This window comes from Acanthochromis polyacanthus, chromosome 11 (genome assembly GCF_021347895.1).
Source record: "Acanthochromis polyacanthus isolate Apoly-LR-REF ecotype Palm Island chromosome 11, KAUST_Apoly_ChrSc, whole genome shotgun sequence".
Classification (NCBI taxonomy): domain Eukaryota; kingdom Metazoa; phylum Chordata; class Actinopteri; family Pomacentridae; genus Acanthochromis; species Acanthochromis polyacanthus.
The window spans coordinates 9447539-9461062 of record NC_067123.1 but is presented as its reverse complement, the minus strand read 5'-3'; the positions used below and the strand labels follow the sequence as shown (position 1 = coordinate 9461062).

General features: G+C 37.9%; 3 protein-coding genes across 6 annotated transcripts in view; all 3 read right to left on the bottom strand.

Moving 5' to 3' along the window:
• LOC110964532 (class I histocompatibility antigen, F10 alpha chain-like) overlaps positions 1 to 13524 on the bottom strand; it is a 70454-nt gene that overhangs the window by 3258 nt on the left and 53672 nt on the right. The window lies entirely within an intron of this gene.
• The window catches only part of LOC127536227 (H-2 class I histocompatibility antigen, Q9 alpha chain-like), an 82169-nt gene that overhangs the window by 63697 nt on the left and 4948 nt on the right, over positions 1 to 13524 (bottom strand). Inside the window, exons 3-8 of one of the 2 annotated variants that reach the window (XR_007945230.1) lie at positions 10812 to 11090; positions 10136 to 10435; positions 9316 to 9423; positions 9048 to 9065; positions 8846 to 8892; positions 8274 to 8573 (exon numbers count right to left, since the gene is read on the bottom strand). The exons of the other annotated variant lie outside the window; for it this stretch is intronic. The gene's annotated coding sequence lies outside the window, so the exon portion shown is untranslated. The remainder of the gene's footprint in view (positions 1 to 8273; positions 8574 to 8845; positions 8893 to 9047; positions 9066 to 9315; positions 9424 to 10135; positions 10436 to 10811; positions 11091 to 13524) is intronic. 2 annotated transcript variants of the gene reach the window in all.
• Positions 7608 to 13524, bottom strand: part of LOC110971776 (major histocompatibility complex class I-related gene protein-like) — a 153096-nt gene continuing 147179 nt past the window's right edge. The window contains exon 9 of one of the 3 annotated variants that reach the window (XR_007945229.1): positions 7608 to 8167. The gene's annotated coding sequence lies outside the window, so the exon portion shown is untranslated. Of the gene's footprint in view, positions 8274 to 13524 lie in introns of all 3 variants that reach the window. The other 2 variants (XR_007945227.1, XR_007945228.1) reach the window with 2 other exon arrangements.

Genomic DNA, 13524 nt, shown 5'->3' with positions numbered 1-13524 from the left:
AAAGGCATCAAAGGTCCTTGCAGATTCTGTCTCTAAAAGCCCTAAAATAAATGAGGGACACTTAAATATAAAACTAAACCAAATCTATGTGTAATTGTTTACATTATTCAGTTTTAATCAAAGTGAAGTTAACTGTGATGAACATTAATAATTTCTTTAAAACACTTTCATCCCTTTACTTTAATTTTGAGTTTTTGGGGAGTTTTAATAAATGTTTTAGTGAAACACTGACATGAATCTTAAAATCACATTTAAAAATCAATATGAAAGAACCCAACCAAAAGACAAAGTGAGGAAAAAGAAGTTCCACCCAAAGCACACAGAAATACATGAACTGCAGGATTATTACAGTAAATTAGATGTGTTTCAGCCACGTTCATCTCCTCTCATTTCAGTCTTACCTTCATTGGTCCTGATCACTGATTTGTCCAGTTTGATGATGTCGTCTTTGACACCAGACAGCTGAAACACACAGTCGTACTTCTTCCAGTCTTCAGCAGCGATTGATGAAATCTTCAGGTCAACACTCATCTGGAAGGTTCCATCATGGTTGGGGAGGATCGCTCCTTTGTCCACGTCCTCATGAAGCTCCTCTCCATCTTTCCTCCAGAACAAGTCGGCTCTGTCGGGGTAGAAACCTGTAGCGTGGCAGGTGACCGGAGAGGAGGAAGTCTTCTGGAGGAGAGACACTGAGGGAAGATCTGGAGAGAGAAGAGAAAGACAGCTCATAGTTTCTGGATTACAGTTCATCTCAATTGATAAGACATTGTTCCTGAAAAATAGCACACATTTCCTAAAACAATTCACATTGCACAGTCAGTTGGTGGCTGTGTGCAGTGAATAGAATTGAGTGTCTTATCAGTTGAGAAAAACTGTAATTGCACTTAGCATTCAAACTAGATATTGATATTAGTATTCAGTTACATTCTTTTCTCAATTGATAAGACACTAAACTCCATTCACTGCACACAGCCACCAACTGACTGCACACATTTCTCAAAAACAGGACTCTGCTGTCCAAATTTTGGACACTATTTATGGTTTGCACACAGTTTCCAAAACTCTTGCACTCTTTTTGCACAAGACTGAACATGATTGTTGCTCAGATGAACACATTTTTTCACTCATAGCACACATTTTCAAAAAGTGAACACTTGGAAGCAGAACTGGGACACTGTTCCAACACCGCTGTCACACTTAAGACACAACAGGTCAAAATTGAAAACACTTTAGCCAATGAACTGCACACTATAAAACCTGCTGGGAAACAGCATTAGCTGTTCAGAATGCAATCTGTTGTTGAGGTCAGCAGATGGATGGATGGTGCATAAAGTAAATAGTTTCAGGTTTATTGTGTTTTACTTTACATGGTATGTAAATGTTGTTTGTCACTTCAGTGACATGTCTATACTGGAACAATACAAGCAGTCAGAAATGCTCTGAGAATACTGTAAAAAATCTAATCCATAAATCTGGTTCACAAGTGCTTGTAAAATTACAGAAAGTGTACATGACTGACTTTTTCTGTGTTTTGTGTGTGTTTGTTCCAGAGAGTTCTTCAGTTGGATTCTGATGATACACATGAACACATCTGGAACAATGCTAGTTTTCATAGAGGACTATTGATTTGGGAATGGTTCGATACGAACCCCCAAATTGTTGTGGTTTTTCTGCTTCCATATTCTCCCTTTCTGAATCTTCTAGAAGAATTCTTCTCTACAGGTGGAAGGTACATGAGCGGCAGCCATACTTTGCTAAAACCTCTTCAATCAGTGGTCTTGGCATGTGGTGATGTTTCTGTTGATGCAGATCAGGGCTGGATCAGACTCACTAGGTCTTTCTTTCCAGAGAAAACACAGCTAGTGATGTTGATGAGGTCCTGTGGCCTGACCAGGCTGAAAGAATTGATGCAGATGTGGTGTAGATATCTGCTAACCTGGCCATAGCCAGATTAATAATTGTGTAGTACTTGATAGTACTCCACAATATCAATCTGGGACCGCTCCATGTAAATCCGTTCAGAGGAAAGAGGCACGGATTGGACAATGCAACAGTATGTCCCGCCTCTGACAGGTTTGTTTTTAGCCAATCGCGGGATCTTCACAACGAGCAGAGCCAAATGGTAGATTAAACTCTTACCAAAACCCGTAGGTAAAAAAAGCACAAACATCTTTACCATCCAGAAATGCGCAAAGCACCTCTCGTTGTTCTTCCTTCAAAGAAGCGACAGGAGATTCAGCTAAAACTGACTTAATAGCAGCATCTACACGATCGTTGTCCTCCGTTGCCATGTTTGTTTTGATCTACTGGCGCTTGGTGTCGTCTTCACACCCGGATATCCCGCCCGACACATGAATACTGCTGCGTGATTGGCTCTGCACGAACAGTGAATGCGGGAGCGGAGCAAGATGGTTTCTTGAGAGATTTGTGAACTCACAAATATCGCGAGAAATCAACTTGCTGGCAAGGTTAGATATCTGCATACTATACTGTGTACGATACCGTGCTCTATTTTTGTCTAACATTATTTTTATTTTGTAATGTACACTCAGGCACTGCAATTGCCCCCTCTGATTTATTTGTAGGATGCATTTGTGTTTAAGTTGTCATTTTTGAGGACTGTATAATTTTTTTTATTTCATAACACAGTGAGAGAGAAGTGTTTTGTATTTAGTGCAGTGTCCTAGTTTTGCTTCGTGTGTCTTAATTTTGAAAATAGAGTTCAGATTTTGACAATAAAGTGTGCTTTTGACAGAAGTGTGCAGTGCTTTGTGAATTGCGTGAGAAAAATAGTGTGCAGTGTGTTGGGAAATGTGTGCTATTTTTCCAGGAACAGTGTCTTATCAATTGAGAAAAACTGTAAGAAAAAGAGGAAGTGGTACAGAAGAGAAGAAAACAAAAACAGATGAAATGTGAGGAGGTGGTGAGAGAAAGGCTAGAAAAGCTGTGAAAAGACAGTAAGAGACAAAAAGAAACCGAGGCAGAAAATTAAGACAAATAGAATAAAAGTGGTGATAAATATGTAAGAGTGACAGAGATAAAATGGAGAGAAAGGGGAATGTAAACTGAGACAGATCATTATAATGTCAAAATACATCAGAAATCAAGGTAAATGGGCATTTTATCAAAGACATTATATCAGGTCATGTGATTTTACCTTTTCTCATCAGAGAGCTCCTCCCATAGTTCACATAGTTCTTCAGCCACTCAGGACAATACTGGGTGTAGTAGTACTTATTCTGTGCAATATAAGCTTTGTTACTCTCCCAAATGTGTTTCATGATGACAGCCTGTGATTTTGCAGCGATCCATGTCTCTGTCTTCAGGTCCAATGATAGGAGAAGTGGTGGCACTGCATCAATCATTTCTGGTTTATTCTCAGTTAAAGAAATTTTATTTGATCAGTACACCACTTTCGAATACCATGCCTTTACTTTTAACAATCCCTCAATTTTATGCATTACAATATACAGACCACCAAAACAATGTGCTGCTTTTAACAATGAATTTTTTGAGTTTTTAACAATAATTCACAGCACGTATGACAGGATCATTATTACTGGTGATTTTAACTTACATATAGATAAGCTGTCAGATCCTATGTCTAAAGATTTTATTGATGTTCTTAATTGCTTGGATTTTAGACAACACGTCACACAGCTGACTCACAACAGGGGACACACTCTGGACCTGGTCATTAGTCACGGTCCTCTGTCCATCAGTGTGTCCTCTGTTGTTGACTTGGCTGTGTCCGACCATTTCTGTGTGTTTTTTGGAGTCACTGGTTTTATCCAACAGGAGGCCCCTGTGAGAACTGTGAGGAAGCGCTATTTGACTTCTGAAGTGGCTGCAAATTTTTTCGGCATTTTAGAGAACTATCCTCCTGCTTTTCTACCAGCTCCCTGCGATTTTATTGTTGATTATTTTAACTGTAAACTCAAGTCAAGCCTCGACTCAGCTGCTCCCTTTGTAACAAAACAGATATATATAAAAAACATACCACCATGGAGGACTGAGGAAACAAAAACACTGAAGAGGAAATGCAGAGCAGCGGAGAGAAAATGGAGGAAAAACAAACTGACGGTAAACTATAAAATATTTCGTGATCTCATAAATACATACAACAGTGCACTTAAGCAAGCCCAAAACAACTACTTCTCAAAACTGATTGCCAGCCACAAAAACAATACCAAATTTCTTTTCTCAACCATCGACAAACTACTTAACCCCACTTCCAATAATTATAAGGGCATCATAAGTAACACACTCTGTGAGGAATTTGCAGTCCACTTCGGAAGGAAGACAGAGTCGATTAGATCTAGCATTTTATCAAATCTGAAAACTGCCTCTACTTTTACTGTTTCTGCGACTCTGTCTTTAACTGAGGAAACACTGGACAGTTTTGGCCTGGTTGATGCAAGCACATTTGGTAGAATTTTATCCCAAATGAACCCAACAACCTGTCTTTTAGATCCCATCCCCACTTCATTTTTTAAGACATTTTGTGGGCATCTTGAAGATGAGCTTTAAAACATCATGAATTGCTCCCTTCAGACAGGGGTCTTCCCTGCTGCTTTTAAAACAGCAGTGGTGAGACCCCTTCTGAAGAAGACTAATCTGGATCCTGCTAGTTTTAATAATTACAGACCAGTATCCAACTTACCATTTTTAAGCAAAGTTTTAGAGAAAATTGTTTTTATTCAGCTGAATGCTTTTTTTTAAAAAGACACAATATTTTAGAAAAATTTCAGTCAGGTTTTAGGTCGAACCACAGCACAGAGACGGCTTTGTTAAAAATTGTTAAAGACCTCAAGAGTAATTTAGACTCCCATAAACTTTCTGTTCTGGTGCTACTGGACTTAAGTGCAGCCTTTGACACAGTAGATCACCCAATTCTTTTATCTAGACTTAAACACCTGGTCGGCCTCTCTGGGACTGTTTTAAAATGGTTTTACTCCTATCTCTCTGACAGAAGTTTTCCGTTAAGTTTGGATACATGCTCATCAGATGTCCACAAAATGAAATATGGCGTGCCTCAAGGCTCAATTTTAGGTCCCGTTCTTTTTAACTTATACATGCTCCCACTTGGAGATGTCATCAGGAGACACGGAATCAGTTTTCACAGTTACGCTGATGATACTTAGCTTTACATTGCCGTGTCTCCTGATGACACAGGGCCAGTCGATGCCCTTTTTAACTGTATTTTAGACATCAAATCTTGGATGGCAGAGAATTTCTTGCAGCTCAACCAGGACAAGACTGAGGTTTTAGTTATCGGCCCAGAAGCCAAGAGAGAGAAACTTTTATCAAAACTGTCTTCACTATCTTTTAAACCTGCTGTTTCTGTTAAAAATCTGGGCGTCATTTTTGACTCTGAGCTTAATCTTATACCTCACATTAAACAAGTAACTAAAACAGGGTTTTACCATTTAAAGAATATAGCCAGAGTCCGCCCGTTTCTCTCTCTAGCAAACACAGAGATGTTAATGCATGCTTTTATTTCTAGTAGAATGGACTACTGTAATGCCCTGCTTTCTGGTCTTCCCAAAAAACTATCTCTCACCTCCAATTATTACAGAACTCAGCTGCACGAGTCCTGACGAAGACCAGAAAGCGGGACCACATTACACCAGTTTTAAAATCACTGCATTGGCTCCCTGCGTGCTTCAGGGTAGAGTTTAAAATTATTTTAACAGTTTTTAAATGTATTAATGGTCTTGGGCCTTCATATTTGTCTGATCTACTTTTACCTTATGAACCCTCATGGACCCTCAGGTCCTCTGGCACTGGCATTTTGATAATTCCAAAGGTGAATACAGTGACACATGGTGAGGCAGCTTTTCAACATTATGGCCCTCGACTGTGGAACAGCCTGCCAGAGGACCTGAGGGCTGTAGAGAACGTAGAGACTTTTAAACGCAGGCTCAAGACTCACCTTTTTAAACTGGCTTTTACATCTTAATGCCTTGATTTATACTGTTTATTCCCTGGTCTTGCTTTTATTTATTTATTTTATTATCTTGTATACTATATTATTATTTTACTATTTTAGTATTTATTTTAATCTATTTTACCATTTATTTTACTATTTACTTACTATTTTACTATTCTCCATCTCTTAGTAGCTATTTTATTTTTTAATTTTTAGTTTTACCTGCTATTTTCAACACGTCTATTTTAGATTCCAGTGTTTCCTCAGTGGGGAGCCGTCTGCATCTGGGGCTTTGGCAGGGCCTAGGCCTAATGGCCCTGGAGCTAGTTGGCCTGTTGGGCATGAAGGGGCCTGCTGCTGCCCCGGGTGTGCGCGGCTCTCAATGATGGTGTTTCCTCTTTCTGGTGCTTCTGCTCTCAGCCAACTAACGGTATTATTTCTGTTGTACAAGTGTGTGTGTGCGTGGCTGTGTAACTGTCTGCGTGTGTATGTGTGTGTGTTGATAGGGGGTATGATGAGGGCAGGAGTTGGGAGGGATATGGGACATTGCCTTTTTAATGTTTGTTTTTAACTTGTTAATCACTTTGTGTTACTTGATGTATGAAAAGTGCTACAGAAATAAACTGTGATTGATTGATTGATTGATTGATTGATGTGGTATTAATGTTTTGATAGTGAGGTAGAGGTGTTGTTCTGCAGACATGTAAACTCTGAATGTGTTGCTCCTCTGGTTCAAACTCTCATTGGTTTCAATCTGTGTGATTTTTAAAGACTCTTGTGTTCATGTTGCAGTGTGGGGAAATAAACATTTTCTGCTCTACATGTTTCATCTGAACTTTCTGCTAGAATCTCTGAAACTAAAAATATTTTCAGAGCAGTGAACACAAACATGCACAGATTTGAGTCCTGTTGAACAATAATTGTGTGTTTTTAGAAGGTAATCTTTGTCTTCAGTTACTCAGATAGCATAAAACACCACAGAAACATTTCTCCTCCTATATGATTGATAATACACTAAAAGTGCTGTCATAGATGTTGAAATGAGATCTTCACCTGCAGCCAGTAGCTCAAACTGAGGCTCTGATATCAAACATTCTTCTTTATTGGCTTCTTTATTTTCCCTCCACCTCAGCTAAACTACATTGTGATAATAATCTTTGTCACCTCTGTGTGTCTTTCAGCTCTTCCTACTGCCTCAGTATTGAGTTGATCAGTTTAGGAGTGAGCAGAGTGACAGCGCCCCCTCTGGACACATCCTGTATCTTCCTCTGAGGTCATGATGGGAAACCACCTGAGATTCACACTTTGATTTGAACAGTCAAGCCAATTTTATTTAAATAGCTGTGGAATTCCCCAGTTTGTCAAATTAAATTACACTCCTTTTAAATGGTTTATTCCTACCTGAGGATGTGGTGTTAGTTTCTGTTGGTCTCAATCTGTCAGTTTCTCCTCATAAATGACTCAGCAAATATATTCAATGAATTAGAAGTTATGTATAATGAAATCTAAAAAAATGTTTTTAGCATCAATGAAGAGCACTGAGCAGCAAAAAAGCCCTTAATTTCAAGAATTTGTCAATTTGGGATAAAGTATATACATTTATTCAACTAAAAAGTTCAATTAATAAATATTGTTACGTTTACATTTGGAACAACAAACACACAAAACACTTAACTGGGTTTTGAGAATCACTTTATTGAAGTATTAAATTTTAATCTGCAAATGGAACAACAAAAACTAGGAATGTCACACTTCGTACAACAATGGCCTTAATAATCCCGACACCACACACAGATCCCAAAGAAAAATGTCAAATAAATATAAGCCAATAAACAAAGTTTTGAGAAAAATTCCAAATGAAGAAAAAAGCAGTCCAAAGAACCATTTCTAATTGCGAAAATTCACAAAATTATAAAATTGCATTATTCAATTTAGCATGTAAATCTATAAATGAGGATCAAACAAAACTTTAATTGACAAACCCACTAAAACAGCTGCAGATTAGAGACCATTTACAGACCATCAGAGATCTGAATCTGATCAACATGTCAGAGAGCTGAGACTGAAATCCTGCATCAACTGTGTTAAACCAAAATCTGCTCCATTTTGATCATTTGATGAACTCGACTGACAAAAGGATAATGAGTGTTCATCAGTCATTAATTCAAACACAAAGCTCTGTTCAGCTATGTAAACATGAAGAGCAGCTGTTTGTTCTCTCTTCCTGTCTTTGACCTCAGAAAGCTGCTGCAGTGATTCTTCTCCACAAAACATCTGCTGACACATCTGGACAGCAGCATCACCTCTGACGTGTCATTCATTCACTCAGAGGAAGATTCACCTCAACAGTCAAACTTCTGACGGAACATTTACCAAGAAAAGAAAAACACAAACTGCATTTAATGGCAGCATGTAGACAAAAATGAACCCTGGATGCTGGTAAACTAGAAAAAATGATGACCTGAGGCACAACAATCAGCAAAATGTTTCAGAGATTCAGACACATTTGAACAATTTGATTTCAACTCAGAAGACTTAGTACTTCGTCTGGTTTAGTAGATTAAAACCACAGACTGAGATTTGTTGATTCCACATTCATTCATTAGTTTTTTAGCATCTTCTCCTGTTCGTCACTGATCTTCTGTTGAGACAGTTGAACAAAAAGAAATAATGAAGCTGTTATTTGTCAATAAATCACATTCTGTCACCTTTCACTCTATACTTTACATCTAGATCTTATTCTGTAGTTAAACTGAATCACACAGTGAGAAATCAGTCAAGAGACAAACATTTTTAATATAAAACATCACAGGACGACAGCATGTCTAAATGTTTCTGAATGTCTGGTGAAACCACAGTAATAAATACAAGTGTTCAGTTTAGTGAGCTGCGTTTACGTGACAATCTACTCACTTTCTTAGAGTCTGGATCTTCAGCAGAGGAAGACGAAGTGTCAGAATCTAAAAAAACAAAATTCAATGTGAAAAGGAGAACTATGTGATGAGACAAAACTTGACTTTAGTCATTTCAGTCAAGTTGTTCCAATTGATGTTAAAAAAATCTTAAAAAGTAGTTCAAAAGTATGAAATAAACTTGAAACATGTAAAATACTTACTGCTGGCACCACTGTAGCCTGAAATACAGAAGACAGAATTACAGAGGTGTTATTCATTCAGAATGTATAAAAGGGCAGCAATAAAAGCATCGATCTGCAGCTTTAGTATAAAAGATTTGAACTGTCAAATAAATATCAAGTGTTTAGACTTTGCAGACATGAAAGATATAAAGAGTTTACAGTACTGACACCAAAAAACTCAAAATGTTGATACACATCGAAGCTAAAATGGCCTAAAAGATGATTAAAAACATGCTTTGTTGCTCACCTTTATTTTTTCTTCCATAGAAGACAGCTGCAGTGATACAGGCTATCAGGACCAACAGTCCTACAACACCTAAAGCAGCAGCAGCACCAACAGGGAACCCTGAAGAACCTGGAACAAAAACAAGACATTCACCCTGTTTATCTCACTGTTGAACCTCTGGATGGTCAGATTATGTTCATCAACACAACTTCTGTCATTTGAGCATTTAAAGAAGATCATGAAGTAGAGACATTCTAAATATGTTTGTGAATATTCAGAGTTTGTTTCACCACAAATGCAGTTTGAGCTACTGGCTACAGGTGAAGATCTCATTTCAACATCTATGACAGCACTTTTAGTATATCATCAATCATATAGCAGCAGAAATCTCAGCAAGCAAAAATGAAAGCACTCGACCAAAAACACCCACATTCACATAAAGATAAATTCATCCCAGCAAAGACAACAGAAAGAATAACATCAGTTTTATAGCAGTTGGCAAGAAGCAACACACAAAGTAATGAAGAGTCAGAATGATATATCATGAATGAAGAACATGTTGGTGATAAGTATGAATGACTTTCAACACAAAAGTACAGAGATATGTAGTGGTAAATAAAAAGTTAACTTTAAGAGAATATTGAGGAACTGACAGTAGAACAGTATTTCTATGTAACCTTACTACAGCAGTTTTAGTGTCTTTTTATGGATACTTCCATTAAAAGACAAAACCTGAATACATGACCACATGATTAATGAATAAACTCTGTCATGATCTGGTTATAGGCATCAGTATTTGGAAGTGGACTAAAAATTTAATTTCATCTTATTTCAGTCTTACCTTCATTGGTTCTGATCACTGATTTGTCCAGTTTGGTGTTGACGTCTTTGACACCAGACAGCTGAAACACACAGTCATACTTCTTCCAGTCTTCAGCAGTGATTGATGAGATGTTCAGGTCAACACTCATCTGGAAGGTTCCATCATGGTTGGGGAGGATCTCTCCTTTGTCCACGTCCTCATGAAGCTCCTCTCCATCTTTCCTCCAGAACAAGTCGGCTCTGTCGGGGTAGAAACCTGTAGCGTGGCAGGTGACCGGAGAGGAGGAAGTCTTCTGGAGGAGAGACACTGAGGGAAGATCTGGAGAGAGAAGCGAAAGACAGCTCATAGTTTCTACATTAACTGAATACTAATATCAACATATAGATTTAAAATAATCTGTAATTTACAAGTGTAATTTAGATAAGGGGTAATTGTACAGCAGAGAAGACAGATGCAGAGATGTGAAAAGGAGGCAAGAAAAGATTACAAAAGCAAAGACAGTAGAAGAAATAGAAAAAGGAAGACAAATAGAATTAAAGTGGTGATAAATATGTTAGAGAATGACAGACAAAAGGGAGAGAAAAGGGACAGAGTGTAAACTGAGACGGTTGTTCCTATCATGTCAAACTACATAAAAAAATCAAGGGAAATCAGCATTTCATCAAAGACATTAAATCAGGTCATGCGATTTTACCTTTTCTCATCAGAGAGCTCCTCCCATAGTTCACATACTTCTTCAGCCACTCAGGACAATTCTGGGTGTAGTAGTGGATCTTCTGTGCAATGAAACCTCTGTTACTTTCAAGTTTGTGTTTGGTGATGACAGCCTGTGGTTTTGGAGCAATGAATGTCTCTGTCTTGAAATCAAATGCTAGCCAGTCTTCTCCATCATAACCATCTTGTTCAAAAGCATTAGCCTCGTCTGTATCTTCATCCCATTCACAGCCGTACATATACTGGACAAGGTGAACACCTGAGAGGCACAAAGTAGATTGCAGTACAGTCTTCTGTTAACAGTTTATGTCACATATTTATCACAAAGACACACTGATCAACACATTTCTAACCAGTTAATCAACATCTGCTGTTATCGGCCTCTTCTAGATAATCATCATGTGAACAGTGTGAACATCTCAGACTGAGACAGAGAGACTGAGGTGGAGTCCTGAGCAGCAGACACAGATTAAAGCTGATCCTGGATTTAACATCACAGCCTCTGAAACTCTGCAGCCACTCCATCAGTCCAACAACATCCTCATCCTGAGAGAAACTACAGACCAGACTGTCCTCAGGGTTTTCTACAAGCTTCCACTGAAGGACAGTTTCAGTGGCATTAGTCACTAGACTCCACCTGCTCAGCCAGAACAGAGAGTCCAGTTCAACAGAGTTACTGCAACGGGTCACAATGAACCAGAGACCAGCAGGACCAGTATGGAGACTGGGAGACAGTCTGAGAGTCCTGATCTAATATTAAATCCTACAATATATTTAGGGTTGAAAGTAATTATTCTTTTAATTATTAACTGTGTATTTCTTCTTGATAATTAAATCAATAAATAATATTAAATATAAACAAAGCAGGAAATTATTGTATTTAACAAAAGGAACCAGAAAATAATTGAGGTTTGGTTTGATAAAAAAAAAAAACTTAAAAGATGATTATTTATTGTCAGAGTTGTTGTGAATTACATTTCTATTGATAAACTGATTAACTGACTTCTCACTTCTACATGGTTTGTGTTCATGATGGCATCAACACACTGTGGTCGAGTAAATCTACTACATATACACAATGAACTCACTGTGAATCAGGACAGAACAGGTAATCTAATTTAATCTGTATTTTACTACATATTCAGGGCTGCAGCTAATGATTTGTGTCATTCCAGATTATATAATGACAATTGTTTAATTAATCACTTCATTGTTTTCACTGTAAAATGTCCAGAAATCCTCAAAAATGCACTTTAAGCTCACAGAGTCTGGGGGGAAATCTTTTATTTACTGCTACTGTCTGGGTCTGGCCTGAATAGCAGTTTCTGGGCTCCGGATATTCGGCCCCAATTAATGACAAATATCCAAATATTCGTTCTGCTTCGTAACGTCCAACGAGGAGGAGGTGGGGAGGAGATACAGGATCCAGCAAATGTTTGACATTTCATTTGATTAAAGACTTAAATGATGATCTGAGTGAAAATGTTTGTCTGTGAATTCTCTCTTGATCCGCAAATTTATTCATGAATCATTTCAGCACTAATCATGTTTATTATGGCACAGACACAGTGTGGTGAAATCAAGTTAATCTCATCCTATCTGTGCTTCAACTTCATTTTTATAACTGATGAACAAACTGTGATCAGCTCAGTTCATGTAATCTGGACTGTAGTTTATAGAGTTAAATTTGTCAGTTGATAAAAACATTTTTAAAATGATTGATCACAAAACATCCAACATGAACTGCAACACAATTTTACTATCATTTAAATAATACGACAAAGAGCTAAAATGTAAAATGCAGAGAAATGTGATTTTCATCTCAGATCACAGCTTGTATTGTCTGTCTGTTATTTTGTGTTTCTGATTTTTGCTTTGTGAGTCTCAGTTTGTCTTTGTGCTGTTAGCATTCAGCCAGCAGCCTCCGGAAAAGTAAGAATTCAAGTTATTTCCACCGTCAGTTTGTCTCTGATGCATTTATGAAACCTCACTGCTGATGGCAGATCACTTTCTGTAAAGGTGAAGATTTTCCAACACATTGAAACACATCATTAGAAGAAAAAAGATTTAGCCTCTTCAGGTCAGAATACAAAAAAAAACTTTCTCTAAAATTAAAGTTCAGACATCTACAATTCTCTGGCATTTATCTAGCTAGCTTGTTAGTTCGTTTGCTAGCTACATCCACGCTGAGACGCTAAATCTAAAAATGCTCTTTAACAGTGTGTGTTTTCATGCTGTACTGGTGCAGATTTTCCAACACACCAAAACACGTAATTAGAAGAAAAAAATGTAAAATAATTTTGTTCCTGTTCAGTTCAGAAAACAACCAAACAGTCTGATGTGGTTAAACCTCCCATCAGTCCTCTCCTGCTCTCCATCATCACACAGAACGTTGCTGAATTTTAACAAACACAGTTGAGCTGCTGTCACTCCATTATTTTTCTCTCTCTGTTATCAAACCAATGAGCTTAAACAGTGATTAGATTGTGGCTCATAAAGGTGACCTGCTAACCACACAGACTCTAACTCCTGCGCTGTGGAGCTGAGACGTTTGTTAAATCACTGTTTTATCACCATCCAGTCGCCGCACAAACTCAACACAAACACAGGTTGATGACAACAGCTGCATTGTGGATCACAGAGAGGGTTAGAGGAGGCAGAAAGCTGCTGCACAGACACTGTTACTGGATTTA